The following is a 13,171-nucleotide window of genomic DNA, read 5'->3' as shown; positions in this document are numbered from 1 at the left end:
CCCTTAATGGTTGCACAAAAGACCATAACAACCAAAGTAAGGAAAAAAACACTTAAGGTACCTCTGACTGTATAGTATCTTAACCGCAACACGGCGGAGTTTATGACGATAAGTGAAGAAAATGACCGCATCCTGAGAGGAGTGCCCTGCGACTGGGAGTACCCAATGAATACGGTTAATGACAATCAATTGATTTTACTTGACCGACAGTCAATTTATGGTTTTATTTATTCGGCCCGTGACGTTTAGAATTCATTATTAAATCTGGCTAGTAGATCAATCTTTCCATTTCACAGAATAGAAAACGATGTAACGTTATCCCACTAATAAGTGCTGGCAAGTTTCACTCTGGGCATCGGCAATATTAGACAGAAGTACATCGGTTACGGAATGAATTTTCCCATACAGAAATATGGAGATACATGTAAAAACGCATTTAATGTAACTGAGAAAAGGCAATAATTTTATTTGCTAAATTTTTCCTCCACTACTGCTATTTCCTGAGTACTTCCCCGTTATCTTCCAAGTTGCCACCGGTGCTTGTCAACCTTTCAGCAAAGTTTATTGCTATACATTCCTCTCAGGTGTTCTTCGTCGAACGAGAAGTACCTATCCATCCATCCATCCATCCATCCATCATCTCCCGCTTAATCTGAGGTCGGGTCACGGAGGCAGCTGTCTCAGCAGGGAAACCCAGACTTCCCTCTCCCCGGCCACTTCATCCAGCTCCTCTGGGGGAATCCCGAGGCATTCCCAGGCCAGCCAAGAGACATAGTCCCTCCAGCATGTCCTGGGTCTTCCCCGGGGCCTCCTCCCAGTGGGACATTGCCTTTTGGCTCAGCTCTTTCTTCACCATGACAGACCGAGGCAGCACCCGCATCACTGTGAACGCCGCACCGATCCGCCTGTCAATCCTCAAGATACTTAAACTCCTCCACTTGGGGGAGGACCCCATCCCCGTCCCGGAGAGAGCATTCTACCCTTTTCTGGCTGAGGACCATGGTCTCAGATTTGGAGGTGCTGATTCTCATCCCAGCCGCTTCTCACTCGGCTACGAACTGTCCAAGTGAGAGCCGAAGGTCATGGTCTGATGAGGCCAACAGAACCACATCATCTGCAAAAAGCAGAGACCTAATCCTGAGGTCATCAAACCAGACACCCTCAACACCCTGGCTGTGCCTAGAAATTCTGTCCATAAAAACTATAAACAGAATCGGTGACAAAGGGCAGCCCCTGACGGAGTCCAACCCTCACTGGAAATAAGTCCGACTTATTGTCGCCCATGCGGACCAAGCTCTGGCACCGGTTATACAGGGACCGAACAGCTCTTAAAAGGAAGCCCGGCACCCCATACTCCCAGAGCACCCCTCAGAAGACTCGCCGAGGGACATGGTCGAATGCCTTCTCCAAGTCCACAAAATACATGTAGACTGGTTCGGCAAACTCCCATGAACCCTCCAAAACCCTGAGGAGAGTATAGAGCTGGTCCACTGTTCCACGGCCAGGGCGAAAACCACACTGCTCCTCCTGAATCCGAGGTTCGACAATCCGGCGAACCCTCCTCTCCAGAACCCCCGAATAGACCTTTCCAGGGAGGCTGAGGAGTGAGATCCCCCTATAGTTGGAGCACACCCTCCGGTCCCCCTTCTTAAAAAGTGGGACCACCACCCCGGTCTGCCAGTCCAGAGGCGCTGCCCCCGTAGCTGTCAGCTGCCTCTGGAGTCCCACAGGCTAAAATGGCCCGATAGGACTCCTTCTTCAGCTTGACGGCATCCCTCACAACCGGTGTCCACCAGCGGGTTCGGGGATTCTGCCAGACGTTCCCAGCAGACCCTCACTATACGCTTGGGCCTGCCAGGCCTAGCTAGCTTCCTCCCCAACCAGCGGAGCCAACCCACCACCAGGTAGTGATCACTTGACAGCTCAGCCCCTCTCTTCATCCAAGTGTCCAACACATGCGGCCGCAAGTCCGATGACACGACTACAAAGTCGATCATCGAACTGCGGCCTAGGGTGTCCTGGTGCCAAGTGCACATATGGATACCCTTATGCCTGAACATGGTGTTCATTATGGACAATCCGTGACGAGCACAGAAGTCCAACAACAAAGCACCGCTCAGGTTCAGATCAGGGGGGCCGTTCAGTGAGCCGCCTTTGGCCACTACCCAGCTCACATCGCACCCAACCTCTATGGCCCCTGCTATATGTGGTGAGCCCATTGGAGGGGGGACCCACGTGCCTTGTTCGGGCTATGCCCGACCAGGCCCCATGAGTACAGGCTTGGCCACCAGGCGCTCGCCATCGAGCCCCACCTCCAGGCCTGGCTCCGGGGGGGGGGCCCGGTGACCTGCGTCCGGGCAAGGGAAACCATGGTTCCATTATCTTTTTCTTCATTGGGGTCTTGTGAGCCGCACTTCGTCTGGTTCCTCACCCAGGACCTGTTTGCCTTGGGTGACCCTACCAGGGGCATAAAGGCCCCAGCAACTTAGCTCCGGGGATCATTGGAACACGCAAACCCCTCCACCACGATAAGGTGTTGGCTCCAGGAGAGCCTAGTCATAGTGAACTCAATACAGCAGGGGGAATAGCCTATATTTTCATCAGATAAGGATGCAGTGGGGACAAAATACAGCTTTTTAAATTGTATTTATATTCATCAAACAAATAATATGTTTCATTTACTCATTGTCATTAAATGCATATTTAAATCACGTTTTGTTTTAGTTATCGTCACGTGTCACATCCCGACCACGCCCCTGACGAGCGGAGTGCAATACCTAATCGGCGGAACCACTTCCACCTGTACAAGCGGCTTTAAAATGAGACACCCTGCACTCCTCGGCGCAAGGTATTGTTGATCTCCATGCAACATACTGAGCATTTATCTCTCTGTCTTCTTTGCAGTCCTAGCCAAGTCCTCCCGTGTTAGTCCCGTTCATCCCCGCTTCCCCAGATCCGACCTGTGTCCACCTGGCCCATGTCTGGTGAACCCCCTCGGCTTGACTTCCCTGGTTTCTCCAACCTCTTGCCCTGTTTACGCCTCCAGATCGCCCCCTCCAACTCTGTTTGCCTGGTTCAAAAATAAAGTCTCTTTGCACAAAAGCCCCCGATCTCACATGTGCTCTGTCCCGTGACAGAATACCTGACATGGACCTGGCGGAAGTCTGGCAACAACTGCAAGATGCCCTGGATCAGGTCAACCAGCTGAATGCACTGGTGGGACAGCTCCAGCAAGGTATCGCTGCAGCCTCTCCCCTACCGGTAACATCCCCCCCCCCCCCTCCTGCCTCCGCAGGAACTCTTGATCAATGCCAGGCATTCCTCATGCAGTGCGGGTTGTACATTGAACATCACCCGGACATGTTTGTGGACGACCAAGACTGGGTCCACTGGGTTATTTCTCTCCTTACAGGCAGAGCACACAACTGGGTGACCGCACTGTGGATGGAGACGAGTCCGGTTTTGGACTCCATAACGGTATTTCAGCAGACCATCAGCACCGTGTTTGACCACTCCGCTGTAGGGAGGGACCTAGGAGACCAGCTCCTGGACCTTCGCCAGGGAAACAAGTCTGCCACGGACTTTGCCTTGGAGTTCTGGACCCTCGCTACCAGGCTCCACTGGACAGCTTCATCCCTCCAGGTGCTCTATAAGAGAGCCCTCAATCCGGAGCTGCAAGCCGAGCTGGCATGCCGAGGCAAACCAAGGGCATTTGATGACTACGTGCAGCTGTCAATTGCCTTGAACAACGTGGTTCGCGAGCGACGTTGGACCCGCTTATGTATGGAGGCTCCCCGTGCACCGCCCATGGAGGCAGAGCCCATGCAGTTAGGTCGAGCCCCACTCACCTCAGTGGAGAGACAACAGCGGCTGCAGCAACAGCTGTGTCTATACTGCTGTGACACCGGCCACTTAATCCAGGCAATTATCTGATCCACCAAGCCTTGCAGGGAATTTCATTGATCAAGGCTTGGCCAATCATAAGAACATAAGAACATAAGAAATTTACAAACGAGAGGAGGCCATTCGGCCCATCAAGCTCGTTTGGGGAGAACTTAGTTAATAGCTCAGAGTTGGTAAAATCTTATCTAGCTCTGATTTAAAGGAACCCATGGTTTTAGCTTCCACTACAATAGCAGGAAGACTATTCCATACTCTGACTACACGCTGTGTAAAGAAGTGCTTCCTCAAATTTGTTTTAAAATGTTCTCCCGCTAATTTCCACTTATGGCCACGAGTTCTAGTATTTAGACTAATATTGAAATAGTCATTTGGCTGAACAGCATCCAGACCCGTTAGAATCTTATAGACCTGAATCATATCCCCCCTTAGTCTCCTTTGCTCAAGGCTGAACAGATTCAGTTCCGCTAACCTCTCCTCGTAAGACATTCCTCTAAGACCAGGAATCATTCTCGTAGCTCTTCGTTGCACCTTTTCTAAGGCAGCAATGTCCTTCTTGAGGTATGGTGACCAAACCTGCACACAGTATTCTAGGTGGGGTCTTACCAAGGAATTATATAAGTGTAACATCACCTCCCTTGACTTAAACTCCACACATCTAGAGATATAACCCAACATTCTGTTCGCCTTTTTTATTGCTTCCCCACATTGGCGATAGTGGGACATGGAAGCATCAACATACATACCGAGATCTTTCTCGTAATCAGCTACCTTTATTTCAGTGGAACCCATAAAATATCTGTACTGTATATTTCTGCTCCCTGCATGGATTACCTTACATTTATCTGTGTTAAATTTCATCTGCCAAGTATCAGCCCATTCGCTAATTAAATCCAGATCCCGTTGAAGCCTCTCTGCTGCTAGATTAGTATCTGCTACCCCGCCCACCTTAGTGTCGTCTGCAAATTTAACCAGTTTACTGTATGTATTCGTGTCAATATCATTAATGTAAATTAGGAACAATAGTGGTCCTAAAATTGAACCCTGCGGTACCCCACTATAAACGGAGGCCCACTGTGACATAGTGCCTCTAATAACTACTCGCTGCTTCCTATCAGTTAGCCAGTTTTTGATCCAAGCTGCCACAGTTCCTAAAATTCCTGCAGCTTTAAGCTTTAACAAGAGTCGTTTGTGGGGGACAACATCAAAGGCTTTCTGGAAATCTAAGTAAATCACATCATAGGCCTTTTTGTGATCAATTTCACTTGTAGCTTCCTCAAAGAACTCAAGCAGATTCGTTAAGCAGGATCTACCTCTCCTAAATCCATGTTGGCTATCCTTTATAATGTTATTTGCATCTAGGTAATCTACCATTTTCACTTGAATTATAGCTTCCATTATTTTTCCAGTAATGCTAGTTAAACTGATTGGCCTATAGTTTGCTGGATTTCTTCTATCCCCTTTTTTGAATATGGGTGTTATATTAGCATGCTTCCAATCTGATGGTACCACACCCGCAGATAACGATTTCTGGAATATTAAAGTCAAAGGTTGGCTAATAATATCCCTCATCTCTTTCAAGACTAAAGGTAAGATGCCATCAGGCCCCTGCGATTTATTTATTTTGAGTTTAGCTAGGCTTAGTATCACATCAACCTCAGTTATACATATATTGGTCATAGACGATGCTGTATTCGTATTAATTGGTGGTAAGTTACTTGTGTTCTCTATTGTGAACACCCTTGAAAAATAATCATTAAACTCGTTTACCATATCAATTTCGTTATCAATTATAAGGCCCTTACTATCCTGCAAATTAGTGATTTCAGCTTTTAGTGCTCTCTTGGAGTTAAAATATTGGAAGAAACCTTTACTGTCATGCTTAGCCTCCAATGCAATTTTTCTTTCTACATCCCTCTTTGATAGCCTAATGTCATTTTTTAACTCTACCTGTAGACTTAGATACTCCTGCTTGATTTTGAAATCATTAGTTATTTTCCAGTTGTGGAACAGAGCCCTTTTCCTCCTGACTTTATTCTTAATTTCCTTAGTAAACCAGGTAAATCTCCACGCTATCCCCCTGGAATCCCTAACCAAACCACTTGCTTGCTGTGGGTCACGTTCTCCATGAGACACGCCCTGTTACCTTGCAAGTAGGAGTGACCCACACACCGAGAAAATTCAGTTCCTGGTTCTCCCCATCGTTAAAGATGGGCCGATTCTCGGCCATCCTTGGCTACAGGAGCATAACCCTCGTATCGACTGGGGAAAGGGGGAGATCGTAGCCTGGTCATCGTCCTGCTTTACCCAATGCCTTTCTCTCCCCTGTTGAGGGTCCTCAGTCGAGAGCCCCCTTTCCGATAACTGCATCCGTAATCCCCGTGAGTATGCAGATTTCTCGGATATATTTAGCAGATCCCAGGCTTTCCGACTGCCACCTCACCGACCCACCGACTGTGCTATCGACCTGGAGGAGGGATTGCCCTGGCCCAAGGGATGTCTGTATGCTCTCTCTCGCCCCGAGGAAAAAGCCATGCAGACCTACATCAAAGAAGCACTTACCCAGGGTATCATCCACCCAGTCACCTCCCCTATCTCCACTGGGTTCTTCTTTGTGAAGAAGGATGGGGGTCTCCGACCCTGCATCGACTACCAGGGTCTGAATGCCAACACCCGCAAGTGACGAGAACCACTGCCCTTGATCCCCTCCTCTCTGGAACAGCCGCGCTCCGCTCGGATCTTCGCCAAGCTGGACCTGCAGAGCACTTACAACTTGATCCGCATTCGAGAAGGTGACGAGTGGAAAACCTCCTTCATCACCACCACCGGTCGATTCGAATACCTCGTTATGCCTTATGGGCTAGCTAATAGTCTGTCAATATTCCAGGGCTTCATGTGTCAGGTGTTTGGTGACATGTTACACCGATCTGTTATCATGTACATTGATCATATCCTGGTGTATTCCTCCTTCTGTGACAGCCACGTAACTCACGTTCAACAGGTGCTGCAACGCCTCTGTGAAAACCATCTGTACGTGAAAGGGGGAAAATGCGAGTATCAGAAAAGTGGCAATGGATGAAGAAAAGGTAAGAGTGGTACAGGAGTGGCTCAGACTAAAAACGGTAAAGGACCTCCAACGTTTTATTGGTTTCTCCAACTTCTATCGACCCTGTTCTGCAGAGCTCCTGTCCTACACCAGCTGGACCCCACTAAGTCTTTTATCATCAAAGTGGATGCTTCCAAAGTCAGGGTGGGCGCAGTGCTGTCCCAACGGGCCTCCAATGGTAAGGTGCACCCCTGTGCCTTCTTTTCCTGCAAGCTCTCCACTGCCGAGCGAAATTATGACAATGGGAACCAAGAACTGCTGGCTGTGAAAGAAGCCCTTGAGGAGTGGCACCACTGGCTGGAGGGAGTCCAGCACCCTTTCCAAGTGTTGACAGACCATCGGAACCTGGAGTATCTGAAAACCGCCAAGCAAGTCAACCCCCGGCAAGCTACTGTAGGTGGGCTCTTTTCTTTGCTCGTTTCAGTTCAAGATGTCCAGGAATACGAAAGCTGATGCGTTATCCCAACAATTCGATCCCCCGACGACCCCCGAGAAACCCGCTCCCATTCTGCCATCCACATGATTTCTGAGACCGATTTCCGTGGACCTGGACCACGCTGTGCAGGATCTGCACCAGAATCAGCCAGTGCCTGTGGGATGCCCACCAGGTAAGCTTTTCGTTCACGACACGCACCGTCAAGCCCTCATGCAGTGGATCCATACTTCCCTCAGTTCCGGCCACCCGGGGATCGCCACCACCTCCTCTCTGATCGCTCGACACTACTGGTGGCCGAACTGGAGAGTGGAGGTGGAGGAATTTGTGCTTTCCTGCCCAATGTGTGCCCAACACAAGGTGGATTGGCCTCCCCCCGCCGGTCTGCTCCAACACCACTGCACCCGTGGTCCCACATCACCCTCGACTTCGTAACCAATCTGCCCCGATCGCAAGGCCATTCTGCCATCCTCCGCTACAGAACTCACCAAGCTCTTATTTACTTGGGTGTTCCGTTATTACGGAATCCCAGAGGACATAGTGTCCGATAGAGGTCCGCAGTTTACCTCCCGAGTCTTCAGCACTTTCTGTAAGCTGCTTAATGTATCCCTGAGTTTGTCATCCAGCTATCACCCACAGACTAATGGCCTGACGGAATGTACCCATCAGGAGATCACCAAGATCCTCCGAAGTCTCTGCTCCGACCATCCGACGCAGTGAGCACACTATCTCCCATGGGCAGAAAACGCCCACAATTGCCACCCTCTGTCAGACACTGGGTTGACTTCTTTCAAGTACAGATAGGAAGTGTTTTCAATGTGTCTTAGGGTACCAGCCCCCCTTGTTTCCCTGGGACCCTGAGATCCAAGCTAATAGATGACAGTTCCTTCGGCCACGCCCCCAACGAACAGAGCGCAATACCTAAATGCCGGAACCACTTCCACCTGGACAAGCGGCTTTAAAAGGAGTCACCCCGCACTTCTTGATGCGAGGTATTGTTGCTCTCCATGTGACATACTGAGCATTTATCTCTCTGTCTTCTTTGCAGTCCTAGCCAAGTCCTCCTGGGTTGGTCACGTACCTCCCCGCTTCCCCGGCTTGTCCGACCTCTTGCTTAGTGCCCCGTTTACGCCTCTCGATCGCCCCCTCAAACTCTGTTTGCCTGGTTCGAAAATAAAGTCTCTTCCCACGAAAGCCCCCGATCTCCCGTGTGCTCTGTCCCTTGACACACGCAAAAAACCTTCGTCAGCATATATTCTCGTCAACATTTTTGACAACGAAATGAACACTGTATCAAACAAACAGTCTCCATGGAAACTCTACAATTAAGAGTTGTACGTTAAAGGTTAAAAGTTTAGTGCAGTAAATCCCGTATGATTTTTCCTTAACTAAGGAAACCTTTTAAGGGATTCTGTGCAACACCCTTAAATAAACCCCTCAACTAAGGAGAAATTAAACCTTAAGTGTCATACTTAAGGGGAAAACTTAAGGTGTTTTGTGCAACCTGCCCCTGTTCCTCCGGTTAAGACAGAGAGAGGGCATGCATAATTTGAGGGGTGGGGCCAGATCAGGGAACATGCCCCTACATAAGTGGTCTTCACCTCCGGTCTTGGAGAGCTACCTTTCCAGACCCCTGCCCCTACATACTACTCCCTTGCTATTCATCATTAAGGGTATCGAGTTGATATTATTGTCACTGATGTAAAGCAAATAACAGGGAAAACTGGAAGTAATTGATGGTGGCATGTTGGTTAGTATTGCAGCATCACACCTCCAAGGTTGTGGGTTCTGATCCCAGCTTCAAGTCTGTGCATTTTGTATGCATTCCCCATGCACTCCCCATGTTCCTGTGGGGTTTCTCTCTGGATACTGCTTCCCAAAAACATCTGCTGAATTTCTGTCTCAACACTGGCCATAGTGTGTTTGTGTTTGTAATCTTTACATTGTGGGGACCAGATTTCCCCACAATATGATAAAAGCCTGGAACTTTTCACCTTGCAGAGACAAGGATAACCTCAAAAAAATCTGTGAACACAATGAAAAAAATTTTAATTCCAAAAGTCTTGTATTTTGTTTCGTTACTTATGGTTAAGGTCGGGGCTGGTTAGGGGTTAAGGGTGTCATGAATGGGATTAGAGTTTTTTTCCCATTTAGATAGGTACGCTGTACCATCTTAAGTCAGTTTGGATATCTCACTTTAAAATGAAAATTTTAAAAATGGTATAACAGTATAAAAAATACACATTCTCTATTACATACGCCTGCACCTCCCCTCAGCCACAGTCTCACTCATTAACTAAAGTCTGTGGGGGAAAGTCGCTGTCATCGCTAAATAACATTTTATAAGCCAGATGGAAATTGGTAGAGTGGTTCTCGTGTCCCACGTAATCCTACAGGCCTCAGCTCAGTGTACAGGCTGCCTCAACAGTTAAAGCTATTTTAAACACACTCCCAATAGTACAGCCATTCATTTAGACTGACTACTTGCCAGTATGAATTGCTGGCTGGATTATCTTTTGCTTTTCATCTCGCCGAAACCTGAGGGAATAAGTGAGGGGGGCGGACTTTCGTCTTTAGCTGCCGAAGAAAAACTCAAACAAAACAGCAAGGTCATTTATAAAAACAATTACAATCATTTGTCACTATTTTTGTCTCAAGCAGTTCTATATATGGTTAAAATTATTATAGTATTAAAAGTAACTCATTTATGCAGACTGTGCAGTTGGCTTAGAAATAGGTTGGATCTTTACCGTAAACTTCGAGAAACATGTATTTTGTTTTTGCGGTCTGGAAAACGCATAGCAATTGGTGTCCTTGTCTTGTCAAAAGTGGGGGCTTTGCAGTGATCAGTTCCTAAAGCCAGGTAGCAAGGTGGCAAAAAGTGATCCTGATTTACTATGACAAGTGGCCCAGCAGCAGAGAGGCTGACCAATGAACAGCAAGCAGGCGGCTCATGTGTCTTTCCTTCTCGCCCATTATGGACCCTTAGTCCTCTGCCTGATAATGCTCATAGTTCAGCCTGACAGCTTTGGATAAGGCTGACCTTTGAGGTAGAATTCCAGTGCTAGTGAAACTGACTAATTGCAGGTGGAGGTGGTGAGGGTTGGTCTCAGTAATTGTGTTATAAATTAACTTGGCTGTCTTTCTTCTCTCTTCCCAGTCATTCTAAGAGACTGGTGCTACGGTGACCTTCCTCAACGGCTTTCTCAGGCTTGGTCTTTTCCGTCAAACATGCAGACACCTTGTCTTCAGGCTGTATCATGTCACTGCAACCAAAGCCGCCTGTCACGCTGTTAGGAAAAGGTTTAAAAAAAAAAAATAGGTATTGCCAATAAGCTCACAATGACCTGCTGTACATTTCAAAGCTGGTACCCTAACCTGGAACCCTCGTGAGAGGCTCAAATAATCTCTTCAACCCTGAATGCCAACTAGCATCTGAGACACTAATCATGTTACCATCTATACTTGCAGTCTCTCCACATTCTGAGATCAATGTGTGCATGGCCTTATCTGTGAGTCAGTTTGTTGTACCTGAAAGTTATACCTTGGCACACCATGTTGGTACAGTATGTTGTTATTTTTGCATTTCACATCAGTAGCAACCCGGAAAAAGACATATTACACTTACTGATTCTCTGCTTCTGCTTGAGTGTTGCTTAATAATTATTGCTCTTGTACTAGTAGCACACCTCCTTCAAATACATAAATGCAAGAGTAAATATAAGTACAGGAAGTAAATATTCTGTAGTATGTCATGCAATAATTCAGGCTAAATCAGCACCAGGCACACATAATCTGTAAATGTACTTATCTTGCCAAGCCAGATTTGTTTGGGAATGATTGCAGTAGCAGCTTAGAGTTTTGAAAAAAGAACCATATCAATTCTGTTACTTTCCCTATCATTCACCTCATGGGATTACCTGCTTGCTCTCATCTGAATAATGACGCATGTTAAGTATGAAGACCTTCTTTCCTGGTTTCACTGCAGCTGATAGCCCTTCTGAATGAAACAGACGACGCCCCACAATCAGAAAATCAGAAAAATCAGTGAAGATGTTTCTCATGTTGCCCAAATGTGTTTGGCATCCTTTTTTCATTCACAAAAATGTGCCTCCACACTCAAGCACCTTGGGTTTCATGTTAAATTATGTTCTTTGACCCATAACCCTGAACTGAATAAACGCCTCAGAGATGGATCATGTTGAGGACTGAAATGTCATATGTTGTGACCAAATTATATTTAATCAGTACTGTGTATAAACCATCCAATCAATTATAAGATTTCCTAGCATCTTCTCCTCCTCCCATATTTGCTTTTATTTCTTTTTTTATATGTGGTCCTTCAAATGCTATTTGTAAAATGTAAAACTAATAAATGATTGTAATTTACATTTCACACTCTCCTATACTACTATTGAGAGCGGCAGAGGGGCTCACAGATTTCTTTCAGTTTCCTCCTGCAGTCCAAGGACATGCAGTCAGGCTGAATGAATCTCTAAATTGCTCATAGTGTATAATCGTGTCATGGTGTGTGTGTTTGTGTGTGTGTGTGTGTGGATTAGGTTTATATTACAAATGTCCCCCACAATGTAATAAAAATCTGTGTTTTTGACGTTGTATGGACCATTTTTCAGGTCCCCACAAAGATCTGCGAAAGCAATCAAAAGAGTGAAAATGTTAAAAGTCTCATATTTTGTTTGGTTACTTATGGTTAAGGTTAGGGCTGGGTTGGGGTTAAAGTCGTCATGTTGTGATTAGAGTTTTCCCCATAGAAATGAATGGAGAGTCCCCACAAAGTGTGTGTGTGTGTGTGTGTGTGTGTGTGCCTTATGATGGACTGGCATCCTGTAAAGGGTGTACCTCAAGCATTCTGCCCTATCCCACCTGGGATGACCCTGACCAGGATGAACAGTTAAAAGCAGATGGATGGATGGATGGATATAATGCTATCGACATTAGCCGCACTGCTACTGTTCACGTTAAATAAGCTTACACCACGTCCACATGAGGGTCTGCCGTCCCCCAGCGATGATCAGCACCACACAGCCACCACAACATCCCCACGGGGAGCTGCCCAAGGGGACATGGCAGGCTGCCACTAATCACTCCTTAGAGGGGGAGGGAGAGCTTCCCCCGGCACGACTCAGAACCCACGTCATGGTAGGATGAGGCAGAGGGTGATCCGGAGGCAGCCTGCCTGTGGTTCTCTCTCTCTATTGAAAGACAATTCAGAGGCCAATAGCCAAGAGGGGTCAGTCACTTCCTATCTGTACTGCTGGTGACCTAGGAGCCTTTCAGAGAGGCACTAATGTCGCTACCTCAGCTGATCTCGACCTCCATGTCACCTGCCCCTTCCTAGTCTGCCATGCGATTGATTGTACAGATCAATTTAACAAGAAATATGAGCTAGCTTTTTACAGACTGCCGAAAACGAAATAAGTAAGTGTCAGGTGTGGATCGGTCACATATGGCAATACCCGATCCGTCTAATAGGTCTGGATCAGTGTCTGTGTCAAATATCAGATCAGTGCATCTCTACTAAATATCTACTGTGTCTTATGTTCTGTATGAGTGGAACCCAATGGCCTCAGTTACCCATACACTGGACGTCACTATTCTCCTATGTCAAATGTTTTGGCAAAGTTGCATAAAGGAAAATGTATAGGGCTTTTTTGGATGCAGTGTAAACCCTAATCCCAACTCTAACCCTAAGCCTAACAGCCACCCTAACC

The sequence above is a fragment of the Paramormyrops kingsleyae genome, chromosome 5 (genome assembly GCF_048594095.1).
Source record: "Paramormyrops kingsleyae isolate MSU_618 chromosome 5, PKINGS_0.4, whole genome shotgun sequence".
Classification (NCBI taxonomy): Eukaryota; Metazoa; Chordata; class Actinopteri; order Osteoglossiformes; family Mormyridae; genus Paramormyrops; species Paramormyrops kingsleyae.
The sequence above is the reverse complement of the archived record's forward strand: the minus strand, read 5'-3'. Positions refer to the sequence as shown.